Source organism: Eubalaena glacialis, chromosome X (assembly GCF_028564815.1).
Source record: "Eubalaena glacialis isolate mEubGla1 chromosome X, mEubGla1.1.hap2.+ XY, whole genome shotgun sequence".
NCBI classification, from domain to species: domain Eukaryota; kingdom Metazoa; phylum Chordata; class Mammalia; order Artiodactyla; family Balaenidae; genus Eubalaena; species Eubalaena glacialis.
In genome coordinates this window covers 17,169,629-17,195,154 of record NC_083736.1, presented here as the reverse complement: position 1 = coordinate 17,195,154, position 25,526 = coordinate 17,169,629, and the positions used below count along the sequence as shown (strand labels likewise).

At 40.2% G+C, this 25,526-nt stretch overlaps 1 protein-coding gene across 7 annotated transcripts in view; it reads left to right on the top strand.

The window, feature by feature from the left end:
- The first annotated feature begins 2,977 nt into the window (after positions 1–2,977).
- The window catches only part of BCLAF3 (BCLAF1 and THRAP3 family member 3), a 64,390-nt gene continuing 41,841 nt past the window's right edge, over positions 2,978–25,526 (top strand). For 3 of the 7 annotated variants that reach the window (XM_061178320.1, XM_061178319.1, XM_061178313.1), the window contains exon 1: positions 2,978–3,139. The gene's annotated coding sequence lies outside the window, so the exon portion shown is untranslated. Of the gene's footprint in view, positions 3,140–3,496; positions 3,570–3,934; positions 3,974–5,316; positions 5,490–5,569; positions 5,618–25,526 lie in introns of those variants that run through there. The other 4 variants (XM_061178314.1, XM_061178317.1, XM_061178316.1 and 1 more) reach the window with 4 other exon arrangements.

Sequence of the window (25,526 nt, the reverse complement as noted above, 5' to 3'; positions counted from 1 at the left end):
GACAATGACAATAGGCACTTGATCTAAGTCTGTATCAAAGCCTGATATTCTCTCTCCCTCTCTCCCTCTCTTGCTCTCTCTTTTAATATGACTTCTTTTTTTCTGGTTTAAGAATTAGTAGTTTAAAAACTACTCAATTTTATCAAGTCTCTATGTCCATCTTCTGGTTTACAGGAAATACAAGCCATAGAGAAGTGGTTCTCAAACTTGAGCATGCTTCAGAATCTCCTGGAGGGCTTGTTGAAACTATGCTGGGCCCCACCCCCAGAATTTCTGATTCAGCTTTAAAGCAGAAGCTTTAAGATCCAATGTATGGCCCCACTCTTGCTCCTTTTCTTCTGGTATGACACCAGTAATGTCTCAGATAGCATCAGTTTCTTCACCCTGGGTCCCAGACAGAAGAACCAAAGCTGACCCATGATGGACTTGAAATATAAGAGAAAAATAAACATTCGTTGCTATAAGCCACTGAGATTTGGGGTTTGTTATCATAGCGTAATTTATTCTTACTAATATAGAGCCCTTATATTAAGCATACTTGGCATTCTAGAGCAGGTTTGGCTTTGCATGAAAATCAAAGAAAAAATAAATGGAAAGGCAGATAGTATTTCATTTCTCTTAGGCTTGTTCTGCCTATGTATGTGTGTGTGCTATTCATATACACAATCAAGAGCTATGAAACCTTATGCAAACTACTTAACCTCTCTGCCCACAGAAGCAGCATATAGGGCGAGGGCCATCTCCTTGTGCTTATTATTAACCAGTAATAAGTCTGAACAAAAATCACCTTGTTCAAAGATGAATCAAAAGAATATATTGATATATATGTATATTTTGTATACTTCATTATATATGTGTGTGTATATATATATATATATATATTTGTGAAATATAAAACCTAATCGTGGAAGAGAAAGAAGAGCATACTTATGAAAATGACTGACTACGGAATCCAAAAGAGGAATTTTATGACCAGTTTACCATCCTTTTGCAAGAAGATAGGCCTTCTATAAAACTAGAACAGAAATTCATAAGGAAATGAAAGGGTGAGATGGAAAGTCAATAGGATGAGTTGAAAGAGAAGGATGGGGTGGGGGGGAGAGAAGGAAATGACAGAAGGAAACAAAATTATCAATAATAGAAATTGAGTAAAAACAGAGGCAGAAATAATGCTTTTGGAAATCTTATTGGTAACATTGAAAGCAGATTGGAGGTCTACCAGAATGCTGAAAAACGGTAAACAGATGAAAACGATAAAACAGACGTTTACCACAAATAATTGCTCTTCCTAAAAGAGAGACCAGAACAAATGGAGCAGAAACAATTCTTGAAAGTAGAATGGAAGAAAACCTTCCTGAACTGAAGCAGATTAAAAGGTCTCACACCTTTAACCAGACAGAAGGGATAATATGTGCAATGGAGTATTCATCTTAAACAGCTAACATTTCAGTATAGCCAGGGCATTGAGTACAAAGAGGAGAGAAGTTAGAGAGGTAAGTATGAACCAGATAATGAAAGGCCTCATATACTGTGCTGGGGAATTTCTCTCTGCAAAACAGGAAGCAAAAATCATGTATGAAGAGAGGGAAATGGTCACTGGTATGGGGCTTAAAGAGAGTGGTAAGGGTTAGTAACAACAGTTACTGGAAATGAGAGTGGTCACATAAAAGGATTTCTAAGAGGCACCAAGGCTGTCCACTGTGGTGAGTCTCCATAAATTTGTAGTGGTATCATTCTATTATAGTTGTGTGGCTTTTTCCTCCCAAGCAGTGCTTGGAAGCATAGATGTGGGGATGGAAAATGCAGATAACTGGAGTGTTTCAAGGTGGTGGTTTGATGTTGGGACGTATCAAAGGGCAATTCAAGGGGCTCTGCTTACACGAGTGGTTGAAGTCAAAGGCCATGGGCTTTAGTCAGGTAGAAGGTTCAGGGGATGTGAGAGCTCTGTGGTTTTTGAAGAACAAGTATATTGGGAGTAAGGGAGAGATAGGACTACAAGGATGAGGATTGAGTCCAAATAAATGGGGTTGGTAAACTTCAGGTTTTAGCTATGAAGCAGTATAAAGTGATGGATGTCTAGATTTTATAGAATGGGTACCTGGAAATGGGTGGATTAAGTAGAATAGAGGTAAAGTCATCTGGACCGAGGAAGTTAAGGAAACATGGCTTAGTCATGGGTGTTGGTTTCATCAGGATGATGGCAGTAATTCAGATGGGGAGGAAAACTAATGCAGTCAGTAGACGACAGTGACAGGGGAGGGTAGAAGGTCCACCAGATGGGGTGGACCCTGAAAGAGAAATCTTGCAAGGGGTAAAAAGAACATCAAAGTGTCAAGTGAGAAAGCTCCAAGAGTGAGGATATACTACCTTTGGGGTGCTGGATGGAGTGTGGGAGGAGAGAAATCAAAAGAGTAGGTAAAAATGAGTCAGTATTTTGAATTGCACGGTGGAGAGATGTTGGTACCATTAACCTATTTGGGAGGTACAGAGGGGAGGTTTTTTCTGGGTACAAGCTTGATTTGAGGCCATGGGGAATAGTTAGAGATTGAGTAGGCAGGAGAGAGGCCACAGCCTTGCAGGTTCAGGTAGGCTGGCTCTGGAAGGGCTTTGAGGGACAAGCCAGGGGCTGGAAGGCTGAGGCTCATCTGCTCCGCTCATCTGCACAACGCTGGAAGGCCCACGGGACCAAGCTCCTGCCTCTGACTGAGGGGTGAACTCCGATCTCTGACCCTTAACCCTCAGGATCTATGGACCCAGGGTGTTCTTTCCTTCCCGGCGGGCGGGCGGCAGATGGCGCATGCGCCCTGGACAGAGAGGCAGAGGTGGGAACGGCCGGCAGAGGGCGCAGGCGCTCTGGCCGGAGCCTCCCGGGCGGGGCAACCCTCGCTGGGAAAGAGTTGAGAGCAGAGGTCGGTGGGAAAGCGGGCTCCGCGCTAGGCAGCGGGCAGTGGGCGTGGCTAGGACGGGGGGCGGGGCGAGGCGGTTCCGGAAGGAAGTGGTTCCGGGTCCCGCGGCCCAGTTGAGGGAGCTGCGGTGCGGCTCTTGTGGGAGGTGGTGGCCGTGTGAGGGGCGAGGCCTGAGGGGCCGGCGGCGGCGGCGGCGGCGGCCGCGGCGGCGGCTGCGGGAACTTCCCGGACGGGTGAGCGGCCCTGGGGGGCGGGCGGCGCGAGGAGGTCCCGGCCTGCGGGGAGGGCGTGTCCGTCGCCTGGGAGGGGCGGTTCTTGGGTGGCGGGTGGGGCGGGGGGGAGGATGCGGAGGCCCAGCTCGGGATCCCGGGGGACTGCTCCCCTGCCCCTGCCTCTGGCCACCGGACCGGTGCCTTATTTTAGACGCGGCGACCCGGGCACCTGCTGCCGAGGCCCCCGATCCTCGCCCATTGTCCGCAGGCTTTGGTCCCCGGCGATTTGGAGCGTCTGTCATGGAGACGGGGGGAGGGCGGGGCGGTGTCCAGGGACGGTGCCCTTTTCCCAGAGGCGGCTCCGGACGCATCGCCTGCGGGACCCGAGCCGAGGAGCCCCCGCTTTGTCCTTCTTCGGAGGCTCTCCTGCCGCGCAGCGGCATCTTCTCCGGTAACGTCCAGAATGAGTAGTGAGGGCTGCTCTTTATCCTGCATTGTAAAGTAAAACTTGTCTTTTTAGAAACGTATACTGAATATTGGCGCATCTCCTGTGCTTCTTTAGGGTGTATTAGGAAACTGGGCCGGCCACTGTCAGGATTGTCCTGTCGGTAGGTCGGGAGGGAAAGAAATGTGAGAGAAACTTATCCTCCCAAATATTTTCCTGCCGAGGTGCTTTTCGAGCTGCCTCTTAGGTGACTGCTTTTCTTTTCTGGAGCAAAGTAAAAACTACAGGTAGAAATCAAGAAAGTCTCTCAGACTTCTGGCCAGGCAACCTTTTTAACGTTTTTCTGTATGCGAACTGGTACGAATGAAAGACTGGAATTTGAAAAGAAAAGGTTTTGATGTGGATTCATGGTGAGTGCTTTATTTTTCAATGGTGTTTTAATGATAACGGTATAGAATGCTTTATTTTTTCATGTGGTATTTTTTAAAATGGCTGCTAAAATGTTCTTTTGAAAGCCCTGCCCTTGCACACCCTCCCCAGAAGCCTTTAAAATGTCTGATTAGAAACATTTAGTCATATTTATATACAAAATTTCTAAAATATGCAAAACCACGGTGAAGAAGGTGCACTCTTTCACCATTCAAGTAACCATTGTGAACATGGTTACACTGGGGATGCCCCTCCAGTCTTTTTCTATGCAGGGACGAATGCATGAATTTTTCTAAAGTGGATTCTTTTTGGTAACCGTTTTTTTTTTTCCCCTGACTACATAGCATGCCATTATTTGGCTGCAGTAATTTATTTAGTCGGTTTTTTTATTCTCAGTTTTTCACTACTTAAACACATTGTTGGTGAATTGTAAAACCTGCACGTCCATGATTACTTCCTTAGTGTACATTCCTAGATGATAGAATTGTTGGGTTTTTTAATGTGAATTTCCCTCTGGAAAGGATGTGCTATTTTGCACTCCCACCAACAATCTGTGAGTGTCCTTTTCCCCACCCTAGCAAAAGGCAACATTTAAAGGATTTCTATAAGAACACTTTGGGGCCATTTATGTTCTTCTCCAACCAAGTACAGGTATCCTTCTCTGGCTATCACCTCTTTTTTTTTTTTTTTTTTTTTCCTTCTTATTTGTTGATGGCAATTTGGTTTCTCATCTTCTATTTCACCTTTACCAGTTTAGTAAAGAAGGGTTATCTAAGTGAGGCAAAGGCATTATAAAGTGAACAGATTTGAAGTCAGGACTTCCTTGAATTCCAGTATATCTGATTACCTTGAACATGTCACTTACCTTTTCTAAGGGACTATTTCCTCAACTCTGAATTAGAGATTATAGTGCCTTTGCCTTACCTTTCTTACAGGGTGATTTTAAGGGTCAAATGAGACATTTATGGAGAGTATATTTAAACATACTTTGTCTCATTGCTAATTATTGCCATCTTGTAAAAATTTCAGAGCACATAAGCATCTTGATTTTTTAATGTAAATTTCTGAATTCAAAAAGCTGTTCTGTGATACCCTTTGCCCCCACTCTTTCACCCCTTAAATTTGAAGTTTTATACTGCTGCCCTAGATTATATTGAAAATGATATCAGAGTAATGAAATTAGGTGAATGAATGAATCCACACATGTTGAAGGAGAAAATATTTAAAGGCACTATATATAAAGCTGAGAGGGACAGATAAAAAGCTAAATAAAACACAGTCCTTGGGATCATGATAAATAAAACATAGTCTTTGTGCCCTATAGGCTACAGAATATCCAGACAGCTAGGGAGCATAAAAGCTGCTTTCCAAATTTAGACGGCAATTTTAGATGTGATGCAGGATGTCAACTATTCTCAAGTGTGCTAAAGTCCAATTCTGCTGACCGAGCATCTACGCAAATGACCAGGCAGTCTCTTCAGAGTCATCTTTATGAAGGTAGGAGTTGCAAGGTGGGGAAGTGTTTGTATTGGAGTCTGAGAACCTGGATGCTGATTTTACGTCTTTCTCTTGGGGCAGGTTGGTTAACTTTTTTGAGGATTGGTTTCTTCACCTGTGAAATGGAGGTAATTCCAGCTTCCTCAAAGGCTTGTGAGGATTAAAGGCTTGAGATAGTGTTTGCAAAACACTTAGTGAACTAGGAAGTACTGATACTCATGTGATCCTTCTTAGCTAGTGAAGACTGAGCATCTCTAGTAAAGAAACTAGGACTCTTCCAACTTTGTATGGCTTGCCTCTAGCAGTCACTGGCACTCAGCAATGTTTGCCAAATTAACATAAAATGTGACCGCTGATAAAAATTCAGTCTGGACCTTTGAAGAAGGTAATATGTAAATGTGGAACATTGGGAGAGGTTGACTACATTATTTGGAGTTGATATTAGGAATCAAAGGAAACATTGAACTAATTGGACCTAGACTCATTCCTACTATGACTGTCATTCTACATTATGTCCCCAATGCCATGCACATAGTCTCTCCTTACCAACATTAAACCTCTCCTTATCAACATTAAAGTGGGAGCTCAAGTTGCTCCCATTTCAAAACCTCTTCCCTAGACCCCTATCACCCAGCTGCAACCCAGTTTCTCTCCTCCCATGCCAGACAAACTTGTTAGAAGGCGTTGTTATTAATTGGCTTTCTCAGTTTCCTTACCTTCCACTTAGTCCTCAAGCCATGTATTAACACTTTTCATTGCTTTTATTGGGTCTCTATGCAGCTGTTGCCATAAAAGTCTCCTTTCTTGAAACATCCTTCTATGCTCTGGGGTTCCCTCCTTCCTCAGAGGTGTTCTTTCTCAGTCTTCTTGGCTGGTTCATCTCCTTGAAAGGTTGATGTTTCTGTAGGCTTGATCCTTCTCGCGATATACCAGCTCTGGAATAATTTATAGAGCATTGAGGCAATCTGATGTTTGAAGGTTTGGTAGAATTCCCCTGTGAAACGATCTGGGCCTAATGCTTTTTTATGGGATATTTCCTTAATAACTTTCTCTGTTTCTTTTATGGAAGTTGGTCTGTTTAAGCTTTTTAATGTGGTCAGTTTTAGTAATCTCTATTTTTCTAACAAATTATCCCTTACATCTGGGCTTTTAAATTTATTGGATATAATCTCTTACGATTCAAAATTTTTCTTCTATTTCAATGGTTATTTCCCCTTTGCTCTTTCTTATTTTGTGTATTTGTGCTTTCTCTGTTTTTTCCTAGGCAAGTTATATAAGTTATTTAGTGGTTTATCCATTTTAATTTTTCCAAAAACTACAGAATTTTGAATTATTACTTAGATCTAGTTTTCTATTCTCTTCCTCTACTTTCGTTTTTATTGTTTCCTTCCTTGTGCTTTCTTTGTTATTTTTTAGTTTTTTTTTTTTTTCTTACCTTGGAAATAAATTTATTTACTTTTATTCTTTCATTTTTATTGATAAATATGTTTAGTGCAATGAATTTTCCTTTGATCACTGCTTTAAATGCATCCCATAGAATCTGATATGTAGTGCTTTTATTGTCATTATTTCTTTAAAAATTTACCTTTGAGTACCCAGGAGTTGTTTAATAGGACGTTTTAAAATTTCTAGGTGGAATTTCTCTTTTTTGTTTTTATTAGTAAATTCTAGTTTTATTGCATTATGATCAGAGAGTATTGCTTGTAATAGTTCTATTATGTGGAGGTTACTGATGTTTTCTTTGTGACCTAATATATGATTATTTTTGGTGATGTGGTGTGGGCACTTCAGAAGAGTATTCTCTAGTATCAGAGTGTAGAGTTTGATAAATATCCTTAAGATTTACCCTGTTGATTATGCTGTTTAGATCTTCTATCTCATTTTTGGCTTACCTAATCTGTCTAATATACCACTGAGAGTGGTATATGAAAGTCTCCTATTATTAGTGTTTCTATCTGTGTCTCCTTGCATCTGTTGTAGTTTTTGCTTCATAAAGGTGGTTGCAATGTTATATTCATGTAAATACGTGTATTTTTATTTGTTCTCTTTTCATCGAGGATTGTGGCTTTTAGCATTAAAAAGTGTCTTTCTTTGGCATGATGAATACTTTGGGGCTTGAATTGTGCTTTGCCTGATTCCAGGTTTGCCACCCCTGCTCTCTTTTTGTTTCCAGTTGCCTTGTATAATTTGGCCATCCTTTTATTTTTAACTTTTCACAATCACTTTGTTTTAGATATGTTTTTTATACAACTCCTTGTTTTGTGAGCCAGATTGTACCTGTTTATTTTAGTAGATGAGTTAATAAGCCCACCACATTTATTGTTAGGACTGATATATTTGGTCTATCGTAATATTTTATAATCATGTGTATTTTGTTATATTTGCTATTTCTTTTTGCTATGAGGTGTAGTTTTTGCTCTTTTATTTTAAAAAGAGGAAGGTTTTTATTTTTGTTCTAATGGTTAACCTTTGTACTTACACCTTTTAAAATGCCCTTACTCCCCTGTTTATTTAACCTGTTCTGTGTGTGAGAGAAATACATTTCATCCATGAAATCGAAGTAGAATAATGGTAGGCAACAGTGGGGTTCTGTATCCACTTCCAGCTCCTCCCTACTGAGGAACTGGTGACAGCACCCAGCCGCTGTGGCTGGGAGAATAAGCCATGCCCTGCTCTCCTGAGGTCTGGCTTCCTATGAACTGCTGATCGCCCTCTTGTTCTGTGGGCTCTAACTTGGTCCCGTTCTGTGCTGCCAGTGTGGCGTCTTTGTTGTAAGGGCTTTCCTGGGCAATTCTTTGCATTTGTAAATGCTGAACTCACATTTAGTATGGGATCTCTGTCAGTTGATTTTTTTTTTTTTTTCGTAACAGCTTTACTGAGATATAATTAACATACCACACAATTCACCCATTTAAAAGTCTACAATTCAGTGTTTTTTTAGTATATTCACAGAGTTGTGTAACCATCATCACAGTCTAGTTTTAGAACATATTCATCCCACCAGAAAGAAACCCTGTGCCCACTCCCCCCAATGCCCCCCTCCCCCCACCGCACCTAGGCAACCACCAATCTACTTTCTGTCTCTATGGATTTGCCTATTCTGGACCTTTCATATAAAGCAATCATACAATATGTGGTCTTTTGCGACTAGCTTCTTTCCCTTAGCATAATGATTTCAAGGTTCATCCCTGTTTGACTGTGTGTCAGTACTTCATTCCTTTTTATGGCCAGATATTTTTATGGCCAGATAATATTCCATTGTACAGGGATACTACATTTTGTTTATTCATTCATCTCTCAATGAACATTTGAGTTGTTTCTACATTTTGGCTCTTGTGAATAATGCTGTTATGAGCATTTGTGTACAAGTTTTTATGCAGACATATATTTTTATTTCTTTTGGGTGTATACCTAGGATTTGAATTGCTGGGTCATATGGTAACCCTATGTTTAATTTTTTAAGGAACTGCCAGACTGTTTTCCAAAGTGGCTGCATCATTTCTTTTGAGTTTATTTTCCCTTGGGCACCTTGTAATTTATTCTTCACTTCTGAGATAATTTAGTCTTTTTCTCCCATTCTTTCCCCTTAGTTCGATTAATTTTTTTTTCTGTCATATCACTATGTTTTTTGGTATGTTTCTGTTCTTAGTTTTTAAATTTCTGATTCAAGGTGAGTTTTTAAAAATATATATTCCTAAATGCTTTTGGATATATTTAATTCTGTTTAGAGTATACAGTTAGAGTTTTCTTCTGCTTCATGTTTTTTTGGGGAGGAATTTTCCTCAGTTGAGAAATTCTCTTTTTCCACTTTCTTGTAAACACATGGGGATCATCAGACTAAAATTTTTGCAAATCTAATGAGTATGAAATGGTATCTCCTTGTTTTAATTTTATCTTCCTAGTAGGTAGTGTTGAATATCTTTTTGTATGTTTATTGGACAGTTATGTTTCCTCTTTGTTGAAAACTCTAAGGATAGAGTTGCCATTTATTGAGGTGGAACAGACCTTGGGAGGAGCAGATTTTGGAGGAAGGTCAGGAGTTTGCTCTTGGACATGTTTACAGCATCCAATAGGCTTTTGGATGTGGAAGACTGCAACACAGAGGATAGGTGAGGGCTGGAGATGTCAATTTGGGGGTTGTTAGTATATAGAGAGTATTTAAAGCCATGAGACTGAAGGAAAGTGCAGACTGGGAAGAGAGTGTAGACAATGAGAAGTCAAAGACTAAAGTCACTATTTAGAGGAAGACTGTGTTCACTATTTAGGGGTCAGGCTGATGAGGGGGGAGGTGAGGAAAAACCAGCAAAGGAGACAGAAAGCATTGTTAGAGGTAGGAGGAAAACCAGGAAAGTGTAGTATTCTGGAATCCAAGTGAAGAAAATGTTTCTGGGAGGAAGGTGTGATTGACCATCAAGTGCTGCTGGTAGATCCAGGAGAAGGAGGGAAAATAGCCATTGGATTTAGTAACATGGATTTCGTTAGCGATCTTGACTGGAGCAGTTTGGTGGAGTGGAAAGCTAGATTGGTGAGGGGCCAAGTAGAATGGGAGGAGAAGAATGGGGGAGAATGACTGTGGTATACAGTCAGCCCTTTGAGGAATTTGGTTGTAAATGGAGAGAGAGGTAGTAGGGTGATGGGAGGGACCTAATGGAGAGGGGGAAGTGATGTCATGGAAGAAGAGGAGAATTGCTTTCAGCTGGGTGAGAGGATGTGTCCAATGCTGTCCTGGTTGGGGTGGCCTTTTTTGACACCAGCATCCCCTTCAGCATCCTCCTGGGAGTGGATGCCCCTGCTGTCCAGTCATCTTTCCATGTTCAAGGGCACACAAATTCACTCACTGCCCCTACACAGTTCACTCCGAAGGAGGAGTATAAATGAATTTCTCTTTTGTAATTGACATCTCCTTCTCCCCAGTCACAAACCCTGCTGGTGTTTCTGCCTTTTTTTTTTTTTTCTTGCCCTCTCTGTCTTAAAGCTTCCTTTGATTAAATTGCTAGTCACAAGTAAGTTAGTTTAAATCAGGAATCAGCAATCTTTTTTGCAAAGGACCAGATAGTAAATATTTTAGACTTTGTGGGCCACATACAGTCTCTGTTGCATATACTTCTTCTTTTTAAACAACACTTAAAAAATGTAAAAACCATCTTAGCTCAGACTCTAGGGTTTAAATTAACTCTCCTCTCTTATGCATTAAGCCCCTGAGCTACTACTGTTCATTACTAGCTGATGCACCCGAAAAGCAAATGCAAATAAAGTTAACTTTAAAAAAAAAAGCTTTATTGAGATATATTTTACAGGTTTAAAATGTACAATTCAGTGATTTTTGGTATGTTTGCAGAGTTGTGCAACCATCTCCATAATATCTGCTCTAATCTTACAGCACTTTCATCACCCCAAAGCTAACTTTTTTACAGCTTTGAGGTATAATTTATATGCAATAAAATTCACCCATTTTTGAGTGAATAGTTTGAATTTTTTTGTTAGTCATCCATTTTGTGCACATCAGTGTATACATGTCAATCCCAATCTCCCAATTCATCCCACCACAACCCCCACCCCCCGCCGCTTTCCCCCCTTGGTGTCCATACGTTTTTTTCTCTACATCGGTGTCTCAATTTCTGCTCTGCAAACCGGTTCATCTGTACCGTTTTCTAGGTTCCACATATATGCCTTAATATACGATATTTGTTTTTCTCTTTCTGACTTACTTCACTCTGTATGACAGTCTCTAGATGGATCCACATCCTACAAATGACCCAATTTCGTTCCTTTTTATGGCTGAGTAATATTCCATTGTATATATGTACCACATCTTCTTTATCCGTTCGTCTGTCGATGGGCATTTAGGTTGCTTCCATGACCTGACTATTGTAAATAGTGCTGCAATGGACATTGGGGTGCATGTGTCTTTTTGAATTATGGTTTTCTCTGGGTATATGCCCAGTAGTGGGATTGCTGGGTCATATAGTAATTCTATTTTTAGTTTTTTAAGGAACCTCCATACTGTTCTCCATAGTGGCTGTATCAATTTACATTCCCACCAACAGTGCAAGAGGGTTCCCTTTTCTCCACACCCTCTCCAGCATTTGTTGTTTGTAGATGTTCTGATGATGCCCATTCTAACTGGTGTGAGGTGATACCTCATTGTAGTTTTGATTTGCATTTCTCTAATAATTAGTGATGTTGAGCAGCTTTTCATGTGCTTCTTGGCCATCTGTATGTCTTCTTTGGAGAAATGTCTATTTAGGTCTTATGCCCATTTTTGGATTGGGTTGTTTTTTTTTTAATATTGAGCTGCACGAGCTGTTTATATATTTTGCAGGTTAATCCTTTGTCTGTTGATTCATTTGCAAATATTTTCTCCCATTCTGAGGGTTGTCTTTTCGTCTTATTTATGGTTTCCTATGCTGTGCAAAAGCTTGGAAGTTTCGTTAGGTTCCATTTGTCTGTTTTTATTTCCATTACTGTAGGAGGTGGATCAAAAAAGATCTTGCTGTGATTTATGTCAAAGAGTGTTCTTCCTATGTTTTCCTCTAAGAGTTTTATAGTGTCCGGTCTTACATTTAGGTCTCTAATCCATTTTGAGTTTATTTTTGTGTATGGTGTTAGAGAGTGTTCTAATTTCATTCTTTTACCTGTAGCTGTCCAGTTTTCCCAGCACCACTTATTGAAGAGACTGTCTTTTCTCCATTGTACATCCTTGCCTCCTTTGTCATAGATTAGTTGACCATAGGTGCGTGGGTTTATCTCTGGGCTTTCTATCCTATTCCATGGATCTATATGTCTGTTTTTGTGCCAGTACCATATTGTCTTGATTACTGTAGCTTTGTAGTATAGTCTGAAGTCAGGGAGTCTGATTCCTCCAGCTCTGTTTTTTTCCCTCAAGACTGCTTTGGCTATTTGGGGTCTTTTGTGTCTCCATACAAATTTTAAGATTTTTTGGTCTAGTTCTGTAAAAAATGCCATTGGTAATTTGATAGGGATTGCATTGAATCTGTAGATTGCTTTGGGTAGTATAGTCATTTTCACAACATTGGTTCTTCCAATCCAAGAACATGATATATCTCTCCATCTGTTGGTATCACCTTTAATTTCTTTCATCAGTGTCTTATAGTTTTCTGCATACAGGTCTTTTGTCTCCCTAGGTAGGTTTATGCCTAGGTATTTTATTCTTTTTGTTGCAGTGGTAAGTGGGAGTGTTTCCTTAATTTCTCTTTCAGATTTTTCATCATTAGTGTATAGGAATGCAAGAGATTGCTGTGCATTAATTTTGTATCCTTCAACTTTACCAAATCATTGATTAGCTCTAGTAGTTTTCTGGTGGCATCTTTAGGATTCTCTACGTATAGTATCATGTCATCTGCAAACAGTGACAGTTTTACTTCTTCTTTTCCAGTTTTTATTATTTTTATTTCTTTTTCTTCTCTGATTGCCTTGGCTAGGACTTCCAAAACTGTGTTGAATAATAGTGGTGAGAGTGGACATCCTTGCCTTGTTCCTGATCTAAGAGGAAATGCTTTCAGTTTTTCACCATTGAGAATGATGTTTGCTGTGGGTTTGTCGTATATGGCCTTTATTATGTTGAAGTAGTTTCCCTCTCTGCCCACTTTCTGGAGAGTTTTTATCATAAATGGGTGTTGAATTTTGTCACAAGCTTTTTCTGCATCTATTGAGATGATCATATGGTTTTTATTCTTCAATTTGTTGATATGGTGTATCACATTGATTGATTTGCGTATATTGAAGAATCCTTGCATCCCTGGGATAAATCCCACTTGATCGTGGTGTATGATCCTTTTAATGTGTTGTTGGATTCTGTTTGCTAGTATTTTGTTGAGGATTTTTGCATCTATATTCATCAGTGATATTGGTCTGTAATTTTCTTTTTTTGTAGTATCTCTGTCTGGTTTTGGTATCAGGGTGATGGTGGCCTCATAGAATGAGTTTGGGAGTGTTCCTTCTTCCGCAGTTTTTTGGAAGAGTTTGAGAAGGATGGGTGTTAGCTCTTCTCTAAATGTTTGATAGAACTCACCTGTGAAGCCATCTTGTCCTGGACTTCTGTTTGTTGGAAGATTTTTAATCACAGTTTCAATTTCATTACTTGTGATTGGTCTGTTCATATTTTCTATTTCTTCCTGGTTCAGTCTTGGAAGGTTATACCTTTCTAAGAATTTGTCCATTTCTTCCAGGTTGTCCATTTTATTGGCATAGAGTTGTTTATAGTAGTCTCTTAGGATGCTTTGTATTTCTGTGGTGTCTGTTGTAACTTCTCCTTTTTCATTTCTAATTTTATTGATCTGAGTCCTCTCCCTCTTTTTCTTGATGAGTCTGGCTAATGGTTTATCAATTTTGTTTATCTTCTCAAAGAACCAGCTTTTAGTTTTATTGATCTTTGCTGTTGTTTTCTTTGTTTCTATTTCATTTATTTCTGCTCTGATCTTTATGATTTCTTTCCTTCTGCTAACTTTGGGTTTTGTTTGTTCTTCTTTCTCTAGTTCCTTAAGGTGTAAGGTTCGATTGTTTATTTGAGATTTTTCTTGTTTCTTGAGGTAGGCTTGTATAGCTATAAACTTCCCTCTTAGAACTGCTTTTGCTGCATCCCATAGGTTTTGGATCTTCGTGTTTTCACTGTCATTTGTCTCTAGGTATTTTTTGATTTCCTCTTTGATTTCTTCAGTGATCTCTTGGTTATTTAGTAACGTATTGTTTAGCCTCCATGTGTTTTGTGTTTTTTACGTTTTTTTCCCTGTAATTGATTTCTAATCTCATAGCATTGTGGTCAGAAAAGATGCTTGATATGATTTCAATTTTCTTAAATTTACTGAGGCTTGATTTGTGACCCTAGATGTGAGCTATCCTGGAGAATGTTCTGTGCACACTTGAGAAGAAAGTGTAATTTGCTGTTTTGGGATGGAATGTCCTATAAATATCAATTAAGTCTATCTGGTCTGTTGTGTCATGTAAAGCTTGTGTTTCCTTATTGATTTTCTGTTTGGATGCTCTGTCCATTGGTGTAAGTGAGGTGTTAAAGTCCCCCACTGTTATTGTGTTCCTGTCGATTTCCTCTTTTATAGCTGTTAGCAGTTGCCTTATGTATTGAAGTGCTCCTATGTTGGGTGCATATATATTTATAATTGTTATATCTTCTTGGATTGATCCCTTGATCATTACGTAGTGTCCTTCCTTGTCTCTTGTAACATTCTTTATTTCAAAGTCTATTTCATCTGATAGGAGTACTGCTTCTCCAGCTTTCTTCTGATTTCCATTTGCATGGAATATCTTTTTCCATCCCCTCAGTTTCAGTCTGTATGTGTCCCTGGGTCTGAAGTGGGTCTCTTGTAGACAGCATATATATGGGTGTTGTTTTTGCATCCATTCAGCAAGCTTGTGTCTTTTGGTTGGAGCACTTAATCCATTCACATTTAAGGTAGTTATCGATATGTATGTTCCTATGACCATTTTCTTAATTGTTTTGGGTTTGTTTGTTTTTTTGTTTTTTAGCATCTTTATTGGAGTATAATTGCTTTACAATGGTGTGTTAGTTTCTGCTTTATAACAAAGTGAATCAGTTATACATATACGTATGTTCCCATATCTCTTCCCTCTTGTGTCTCCCTCCCTCCCACCTTCCCTATCCCACCCTTCTAGGTGGTCACAAACCACCGAGCTGATCTCCCTGTGCTATGCGGCTGCTTCCCACTAGCTATCTATTTTACGTTTAGTAGTGTATATATGTCCATGCCACTCTCTCACTTTGTCACAGCTTACCCTTCCCCCTCCGTATATCGTCAAGTCCATTCTCTAGTAGGTCTGTGTCTTTATTCCCGTCTTGCCACTAGGTTCTTCATGACCTTTTTTTTTTTTTCCCTTAGATTCCATATATATGTGTTAGCATACTGTATTTGTTTTTCTCTTTCTGACTTACTTCACTCTGTATGACAGACGCTAACTCCATCCACCTCACTACAAATAACTCAATTTCGTTTCCTTTTATGGCTGAGTAATATTCCAATGTATATATGTGCCACATCTTCTTTATCCATTCATCTGTCGATGGACACTTAGGTTGCTTCCATGTCCTGGCTATTGTAAATAGTGCTGCAGTGAACATTGTGGTACATGACTCTTTTTTTTTTTAATTATTTATTTATTATTTATGGCTGTGTTGGGTCTTTGTTTCTGTGCAAGGGCTTTCTCTAGTTGCAGCAAGTGGGGGCCGCTCATCATAGCGGTGCGCGGGCCTCTCATTATCGCGGCCTCTCTTGTTGCGGAGCACAGACTCCAGATGCGCAGCCTCAGTAATTGTGGCTCACGGGCTTAGTTGCTCCGTGGCATATGGGATCTTCCCGGAACAGGGCTCAAACCCGTGTCCCCTGCATTGGCAGGCAGATTCTCAACCACTGCGCCACCAGGGAAGCCCCATGACTCTTTTTGAATTATGATTTTTCAGGGTATATGCCCTGTAGTGGGATTGCTGTGTCGTATGGTAGTTCTATCTGTAGTTTTTTAAGGAACCTCCATACCGTTCTCCATAGTGGCTGTATCAATTTACTTTCCCACCAACAGTGCAAGAGTGTTCCCTTTTCTCCACACCCTCTCCAGCATTTATTATTTGTAGATTTTTTGATGATGGCCATTCTGACCAGTGTGAAATGATATCTCATTGTAGTTTTGATTTGGATTTCTCTAATGATTAATGATGTTGAGCATTCTTTCATGTGTTTGTTGACAATCTGTATATCTTCTTTGGAGAAATGACTATTTGGGTTTGTTTTTGTAGGTCCTTTTCTTCTCTTGTGTTTCCTTAGAGAAGTTCCTTTAGCGTTTCTTGTAGAACTGGTTTGGTGGTGCTGAATTCTCTTAGCTTTTGCTTGTCTGTAAAGCTTTTTTTTTTTTAACATCTTTATTGGAGTATAATTGCTTTACAATGCTGTGTTAGTTTCTGCTTTATAACAAAGTGAATCAGTTATACATATACATATGTTCCCATATCTCTTCCCTTTTGCATCTCCCTCCCTCCCACCCTCCCAATCCCACACCTCTAGGTGGTCACAAAGCACAGAGCTGATCTCCCTGTGCTATGCGGTTGCTTCCCACTAGCTATCTATTTTACATTTGGTAGTGTATATATGTCCATGCCACTCTCTCTCTTTGTCACATCTTACCCTTCCCCCTCCCCATGTCCTCAAGTCCATTCTGTAGCAGGTCTGTCTTTATTCCCGTCTTGCCACTAGGTTCTTCATGACCTTTTTTTTTTCCTTAGATTCCATATATATGTGTTAGCATACTGTATTTGTTTTTCTCTTTCTGACTTACTTCACTCTGTATGACAGACGCTAACTCCATCCACCTCACTACAAATAACTCCATTTCGTTTCTTTTTATGGCTGAGTAATATTCCATTGTATATACGTGCCACATCTTCTTTATCCATTCATCTGTCAATGGACACTTAGGTTGCTTCCATGTCCTGGCTATTGTAAATAGAGCTGCAATGAACATTTTGGTACATGACTCTTTTCGAATTATGGTTTTCTCAGGGTATATGCCCAGTAGTGGGATTGCTGGGTCGTATGGTAGTTCTATTTTTAGTTTCTTAAGGAACCTCCATACTGTTCTCCATAGTGGCTGTATCAGTTTACATTCCCGCCAACAGTGCAAGAGTGTTCCCTTTTCTCCACACCCTCTCCAGCATTTATTGTTTCTAGATTTTTTGATGATGGCCATTCTAACTGGTGTGAGATGATATCTCATTGTAGTTTTGATTTGCATTTCTCTAATGATTAATGATGTTGAGCATTCTTTCATGTGTTTGTTGGCAAACACATGTAAAGCTTTTGATTTCTCCATCGAATCTGAATGAGATCCTTGCCGGCTAGAGTAATCTTGGTTGTAGGTTCTTCCCTTTCATCACTTTAAGTATATCATGCCACTCCCTTCTGGCTTGTAGAGTTTCTGCTGAGAAATCAGCTGTTAACCTTATGAGAGTTCCCTTGTATGTTATTTTTCATTTTTCCCTTGCTGCTTTCAGTAATTTTTCTTTGTCTTTGATTTTTGCCAATTTGATTACTATGTGTCTCGGCGTGTTTCTCCTTGGGTTTATCCTGTATGGGACTCTCTGCGCTTCCTGGACTTGGGTGGCTATTTCCTTTCCCATGTTAGGGAAGTTTTGGACTGTAATCTCTCCAGCTATTTTCTCCGGTCCTTTCTCTCTCTCCTCTCCTTCTGGGACCCCTATAATGTGAATGTTGTTGCATTTAATGTTGTCCCAGAGGTCTCTTAGGCTGTCTTCATTTCTTTTCATTCTTTTTTCTTTATTCTGTTCCGCAGCAGTGAATTCCACCATTCTGTCTTCCAGGTCACTTATCCGTTCTTCTGCCTCAGTTATTCTGCTATTGATTCCTTCTAGTGTAGTTTTCATTTCAGTTATTGTATTGTTCATCTCTGTTTGTTTGTTCTTTAATTCTTCTAGGTCTTTGTTAAACATTTCTTGCGTCTTCTCGATCTTTGCCTCCATTCTTTTTCCGAGGTCCTGGATCATCTTCACTATCATTATTCTGAATTCTTTTTCTGGAAGATTGCCTACCTCCATTTCATTTAGTTGTTTTTCTGGAGTTTTATCTTGTTCCTTCATCTGGTATATAGCCCTCTGCCTTTTCATCTTGTCTACCTTTCTGTGAATGTGGTTTTTGTTCCACAGGCTGCAGGATTGTAGTTCTTGCTTCTGCTGTCTGCCCTGTGGTGGATGAGGCTAACTACTAGTTTGAATTTTAATAAAGCTAATTTTAATATTAGCAGAGGAAAATATTCTAAGTAATACCTTTTTTCTCTCATAACCAGTAAATCTCACTTGTAAACATTTTCTCCCAAGTGACCTACACCTTTCCCTTTAAATCAGTAGTTTTATAGTCCTAGAGCCAGCAGAATCCGCATCACGTGGGAACTTGCTAGAAGTGGGGCCCACCCCAGAAGAGAACCCAGCATTCTGTGTTGTAACCAGCCTTTCAGGTTATTTTGCCGTGCACTAAATTTGGAGAACCACCACTCTAAGGTCTATCCCTGAGTGGAACTGCTGAGTCGTAGGATATGAGCGTGTTCAAGTTTAACGGGTACTGCCAACCCCTTCCAAAGTGGTTATAAATGTGTATACTCACCTCCTTAGCAGTGTACGAGAGTCCCCATCTTTCCACAGCCTCACCAACACTCTGGAATATGCAACTTCAGGGTTTTTTTGTTTGTTTGTTTTTTGTCATTCTGACAGGTGTGGCATGGTTATGGTCTGAATTGGTATTTACTCAGTTACTATTGAGGTTGAACGTCTCAGATGTCCATAGGTCATTTGAGTTTTCTGTTCTCTGATGTGCTGTTTGGAGTCTTTTGCCTGTTGAAATAAATATAATTAAGTAAACAAATAATCACAATGTATTGAAGTAATTGCAGAATAAACTCAGAATTCCCAAGAAGAAAGAAACTCAGGGGGAAAGAAAGAAAGTCAAGGAAAGAATTTCAGGGAAGATTATGGTCAAACAGTCCTGAAAGAATAGGGATTTGTCAGGCAGAGTGAGGGAAAGCCATCTATGTGATATGAACAGAACAGCCTGATCAGGGAAAAGCAAGTAGTTTGCTGTGGTGGACTAATAGGATATGTGGAGGAAAAGACATACATAAGGCTAGGAGAAAGGTAGGGAGTGACTAGATGTATGTATTTTAAATTTGTTTAATCTTTTACTGATTGTTGGGCATTTGGGTTATAACTAGTTTGGGTGGATTTTTTTCTTTCCTATTATAAATGAAGCTTATATAAACATCTTAGTATATATAGCTGCTTTTTTCTTTTAAATTATTACCTTAGAATAATACATTTAAACTGAAATTATTAGTTTAAAGGAAAGTAGGCATGATTAGTTTCATAATTTCTTACATATTTCAAGGTTACCTATCATTAGGGATAGGCAAATCAAAACTGTGGTGAGGAACCACTTTACTCCCACTAGGATGGCTATAATCGAAGAGACAGAGAATAACAAATGTTAGTGGGGATGTGGAAAAATTGGAACCTTCATACGTTGCTGGTGGGAATGTAAAATGATGTAGCTGCTTTGGAAAAGTTTGGCAGTCTCCCAAGAAGTTAAACATAGAGTTATTGTATGACCCAGCATTTCTACTCCTAGGTTGATACCCAAGAGAAACGAAAAACTGTGTCTACACAAAAACTTGTACACAAATGTTCATAGCAGCATTATTCATAATAACCAAAAAAATAGAAACAACCCAAATGTCCATTGAGAGATCAATGAATCTTAAAATGTCGTGTACCCATACAATGGAATATTATTCAGCCGTAAAAAGGATGAAATACTGATACATGGTAAAACCCTTGAAAACATTATGCTAAGGGAAAGAAGCCAGTCACAAAGAATCACATATTTGTATGATTCCGTTTATATGAAAGGTAAAGAGTAAGTAAATACATAGGAACCGAAAGTTTCCTATGGGGTTTCTTTTAGAGGGGATGAAAATGTTCCAAAATTAGGTTGTGGTGATGGTTATGCATCCCTGTTAATATAGTAAAAAACATTGAACTGTACACTTAAATAGGTGAATTGTACGGTGTGTGAATTGTATTTCAGTAAGTGTTTTGCAAAAAATAAAATGGATAAAAAAATTACCCTCTGGGAAAGATATACTTTTTCATCATCACCAACAGTATTTGGTGTCTCCCCCACAACCTTTGGGTTTATTATATTTGTTCAATTTAATAGGTATATACCCAAAGCTTCTTTAATTAAATTATAAGATCCCTCAGTAGAATGTAAGCTCCAGGAGGGCAGGAATTTTTTCCTGCTTCTCTTCACTGCTGTCTCCCCAGAACAGTGCCTGCCAAATAATAGGTACTCAGTAACATTTGTTAAATGAATACTTTTTTTTAACATTTTTATTGGAGTATGATTGCTTTACAATGGTGTGTTACTTTCTGCTTTATAACAAAGTGAATCAGTTATACATATACATATATCCCCATATCTCTTCCCTCTGGCATCTCCCTCCCTCCCACCCTCCCTATCCCACCCTTCTAGCTGGTCACAAAGCACCGAGCTGATCTCCCTGTGCTATGCGGCTGCTTCCCACTAGCTATCTATTTTACATTTGGTAGTGTATATATGTCCATGTGTCTTCCCTGTGTCCTCAAGTCCATTTTCTAGTAGGTCTGCGTCTTTATTCCCGTCTTGCCCCTAGGTTCTTCATGACCTTTTTTTTTGTTTTTTTTTAGATTCCATATATATGTGTTAGCATACGGTACTTGTTTTTCTCTTTCTGACTTACTTCACTCTGTATGACAGACTCTAGGTCCATCCACCTCACTACAAATAACTCAATTTCGTTCCTTTTTATTGCTGAGTAACATTCCATTGTATATATGTGCCACATCTTCTTTATCCATTCATCTGTCGATGGACACTTAGGTTGCTTCCATGTCCTGGCTATTGTAAATAGAGCTGCAATGAACATTTTTATATTTGTAGTTACTAAGAAAACACTTTGCCCTTTAGTGTCTTAATTTCAGAGTACATCTGAACTAATTGTTCTTCCTAGCCTCACATTCTTTTTGGAAAGAAGCAGTGTATAACTAAATGAATTGAATTGAATGTACTTCTGGTGAGTGATCTAGTTCAAGTCGTTTGATCTTATATACTATTACTTCCTTCTGAAATTTATTATAACAGTAGTTTGCAAATGTTTGACTATGAGGAATCCCTTTTCAAACCAGTGTCCACATAGTTATAGTTGTACTTTTTGTATCAGTCAGTGGAAAAACTACATAGTGACAAGAAGCCATTTATATTTTAACAGTGGCCATAGTATCTTCAGAAATTTGCAAAATAGAGGTTCTAATATATGAGACATATACTTATTCATTCTGTAGTCTGTGTATGGTGGCTGTATGTATTATTCATGGGCCCATGGCAGTAATTTTGAAAGCCATCAGGGGTTTGGAGCCAGTAAGTTGGGCACTACTTAATTATAGTATCAAAACTGAGCAAGAGGTGGTTGGAGAAGATGGCGGAAGAGTAAGACGCAGAGATCACCTTCCTCCCCACAGATACATCAGAAATACATCTACACGTGGAACTTCTCCTATAGAACACCCACTGAACACTGGCAGAAGACCTCAGACCTCCCAAAAGGCAAGAAACTCCCCACGTACCTGGGTAGGGCAAAAGAAGAAAGAAAAAACAGAGACAAAAGAATAGGGACGGGACCTGCACCAGTGGGAGGGAGCTGTGAAGGAGGAAAGGTTTCCACACACTAGGAAGCCCCTTCGCGGGCGGAGACTGCGGGTGGCGGAGGTGGGGGAGCTTCAGAGCCACGGAGGAGAGCGCAGCAACGGGTGCGGAGGGCAAAGCGGAGAGATTCCCGCACAGAGGATCGGTGCCGACCAGCACTCACCAGCCCGAGAGGCTTGTCTGCTCACCCGCCAGGGCAGGCGGAGGCTGGGAGCTGAGGCTCGGGCTTCTGTCAGATCGCAGGGAAAGGGCTGGGGTTGGTGGCGTAAACACAGCCTGAAGGGGTTAGTGCACCACGGCTAGCCGGGAGGGAGTCCAGGAAGAAGTCTGGACCTGCCGAAGAGGCAAGAGATTTTTTCTTCCCTCTTAGTTTCCTGGTGCGCGAGGAGAGGGGATTAAGAGCACTGCTTAAAGGAGCTCCAGAGACGGGCAAGAGCCACAGCTATCAGTGCGGACCCCAGAGACGGGCATGAGACGCTAAGGCTGCTGCTGTCGCCACCAAGAAGCCTGTGTGCGAGCACAGGTCACTCTCCACACCTCCCCTCCCGGGAGCCTGTGCAGCCCGCCACGGCCAGGCTCCTGTGATCCGGGGACAACTTCCCCGGGAGAACGCACGGCGCGCCTCAGGCTGGTGCAACGTCACGCCCACCTCTGCCACCGCAGGCTTGCCCCGCCTCCTCTGTACCGCTCCCTCCCCCGGGCCTGACTGAGCCAGAGCCCCCGAATCAGCTGCTCCTTTAACCCCGTTCTGTCTGGGCGGGGAACAGACGCCTTCAGGCGACCTACAGGCAGAGGCGGGTCCAAATCCAAAGCTGAACCCCGGGAGCTGTGCGAACAAAGAAGAGAAAGGGAAATCCCTCCCAGCAGCCTCAGGAGCAGCGGATTAAATCTCCACAATCAACTTGATGTACCCTGCATCTGTGGAATACCTGAATAGACAACGAATCATCCCAAATTGAGGAGGTGGACTTTGGGAGCAAGATATATTATTTTTTCCCCTTTTCCTCTTCTTGTGAGTGTGTATGTGTATGCTTCTGGGTGAGATTTTGTCTGTATAGCTTTGCTTTCACCATTTGTCCTAGGGTTCTGTCCGTCCGTTTTTGTTTGTTTGTTTGTTTTTTAACTTTTTAAAAAGTTTTTTAGTTAATATTTTTTATTTTAATAACTTTATTTTATTTTATCTTACTTTGTTTTATTTTATTTTATCCTCTTTCTTTCTTTCTTTCTTTCTTTCTATTTTTTCTCCCTTTTATTCTGAGCCGTGTGGGTGAAAGGCTCTTGGTGCTCCAGCCAGGAGTCAGTGCTGTGCCTCTGAGGTAGGAGAGCCAACTTCAGGACACTGGTCCACAAGAGACCTCCCAGCTCCACGTAATATCAAACGGCGAAAATCTCCCAGAGATCTCCATCTCAACACCAAGACCCAGCTTCACTCAACAACCAGCAAGCTACAGTGCTGGACACCCTATGCCAAACAACTAGCAAGACAGGAACACAACCCCATCCATTAGCAGAGAGGCTGCCTAAAATCATAATAAGGCCACAGACACCCCAAAACACACCACCAGACGTGGACCTGCCCACCAGAAAGGCAAGATCCAGCTTCGTCCACCAGAACACAGGCACTAGTCCCCTCCACCAGGAAGCCTACACAACCCACTGAACCAACCTTAGCTACTGGGGACAGACACCAAAAACAACGGGAACTACGAACCTGCAGCCTGCAAAAAGGAGACCCCAAACACAGTAAGATAAGCAAAATGAGAAGACAGAAAAACACACAGCAGATGAAGGAGCAAGGTAAAAACCCACCAGACCTAACAAATGAAGAGGAAATAGGCAGTCTACCTGAAAAAGAATTCAGAATAATGATAGTAAAGATGATCCAAAATCTTGGAAATAGAATAGACAAAATGCAAGAAACATTTAGCAAGGACCTAGAAGAACTAAAGAGGAAACAAGCAACGATGAACAACACAATAAATGAAATTAAAAATACTCTAGAAGGGATCAATAGCAGAATAACTGAGGCAGAAGAACGGATAAGTGACCTGGAAGATAAAAGAGTGGAAATAACTACTGCAGAGCAGAATAAAGAAAAAAGAATGAAAAGAACTGAGGACAGTCTCAGAGACCTCTGGGGCAACATTAAACGCACCAACATTCAAATTATAGGGGTCCCAGAGGAAGAAGAGAAAAAGAAAGGGACTAAGAAAATATTTGAAGAGATTATAGTTGAAAACTTCCCTAATATGGGAAAGGAAATAGTTAATCAAGTCCAGGAAGCACAGAGTCCCATAGAGGATAAATCCAAGGAGAAACACGCCGAGACATATATTAATCAAACTATCAAAAATTAAATACAAAGAAAACATATTAAAAGCAGCAAGGGAAAAACAACAGATAACACACAAGGGAATCCCCATAAGGTTAACAGCTGATCTTTCAGCAGAAACGGTGCAAGCCAGAAGGGAGTGGCAGGACATATTTAAAGTGATGAAGGAGAAAAACCTACGACCAAGATTACTCTACCCAGCAAGGATCTCATTCAGATTTGATGGAGAAATTAAAACCTTTACATACAAGCAAAAGCTGAGAGAGTTAAGCACCACCAAACCAGCTTTACAACAAATGCTAAAGGAACTTCTCTAGGCAAGAAACACAAGAGAAGGAAAAGACCTACAATAACAAACCCAAAACAATTAAGAAAATGGGAATAGGAACATACATATCGATAATTACCTTAAATGTAAATGGATTAAATGCTCCCACCAAAAGACACAGACTGGCTGAATGGATACAAAAACAAGACCCATATATATGCTGTCTACAAGAGACCCACTTCAGACCTAGGGACACATACAGACTGAAAGTGAGGGGATGGAAAAAGATATTCCATGCAAATGGAAATCAAAAGAAAGCTGGAGTAGCAATTCTCATATCAGACAAAATAGACTTTAAAATAAAGACTATTACAAGAGACAAAGAAGGACACTACATAATGATCAAAGGATCGATCCAAGAAGAAGATATAACAATTGTAAATATTTATGCACCCAACATAGGAGCACCTCAATACATAAGGCAAATACTAACAGCCATAAAAGGGGAAATCGACAGTAACACAATCATAGTAGGGGACTTTAACACCCCACTTTCACCAATGGACAGATCATCCAAAATGAAAATAAATAAGGAAACACAAGCTTTAAATGATACATTAAACAAGGTGGACTTAATTGATATTTATAGGACATTCCATCCAAAAACAACAGAATACACATTTTTCTCAAGTGCTCATGGAACATTCTCCAGGATAGATCATATCTTGGGTCACAAATCAAGCCTTGGTAAATTTAAGAAAATTAAAATGGTATCAAGTATCTTTTCCGACCACAACGCTATGAGACTAGATATCAATTACAGTAAAAGATCTGTAAAAAATACAAACACATGGAGGCTAAACAATACAGTACTTAATAACCAAGTGATCATGGAAGAAATCAAAGAGGAAATCAAAAAATACCTAGAAACAAATGACAATGGAGACACGATGACCCCAAACCTATGGGATGCAGCAAAAGCAGTTCTAAGAGGGAAGTTTATAGCAATACAATCCTACCTTAAGAAACAGGAAACATCTCAAATAAACAACCTAACCTTGCACCTAAAGCAATTAGAGAAAGAAGAACCAAAAAAACCCCAAAGTTAGCAGAAGGAAAGAAATCATAAAGATCAGAGCAGAAATAAATGA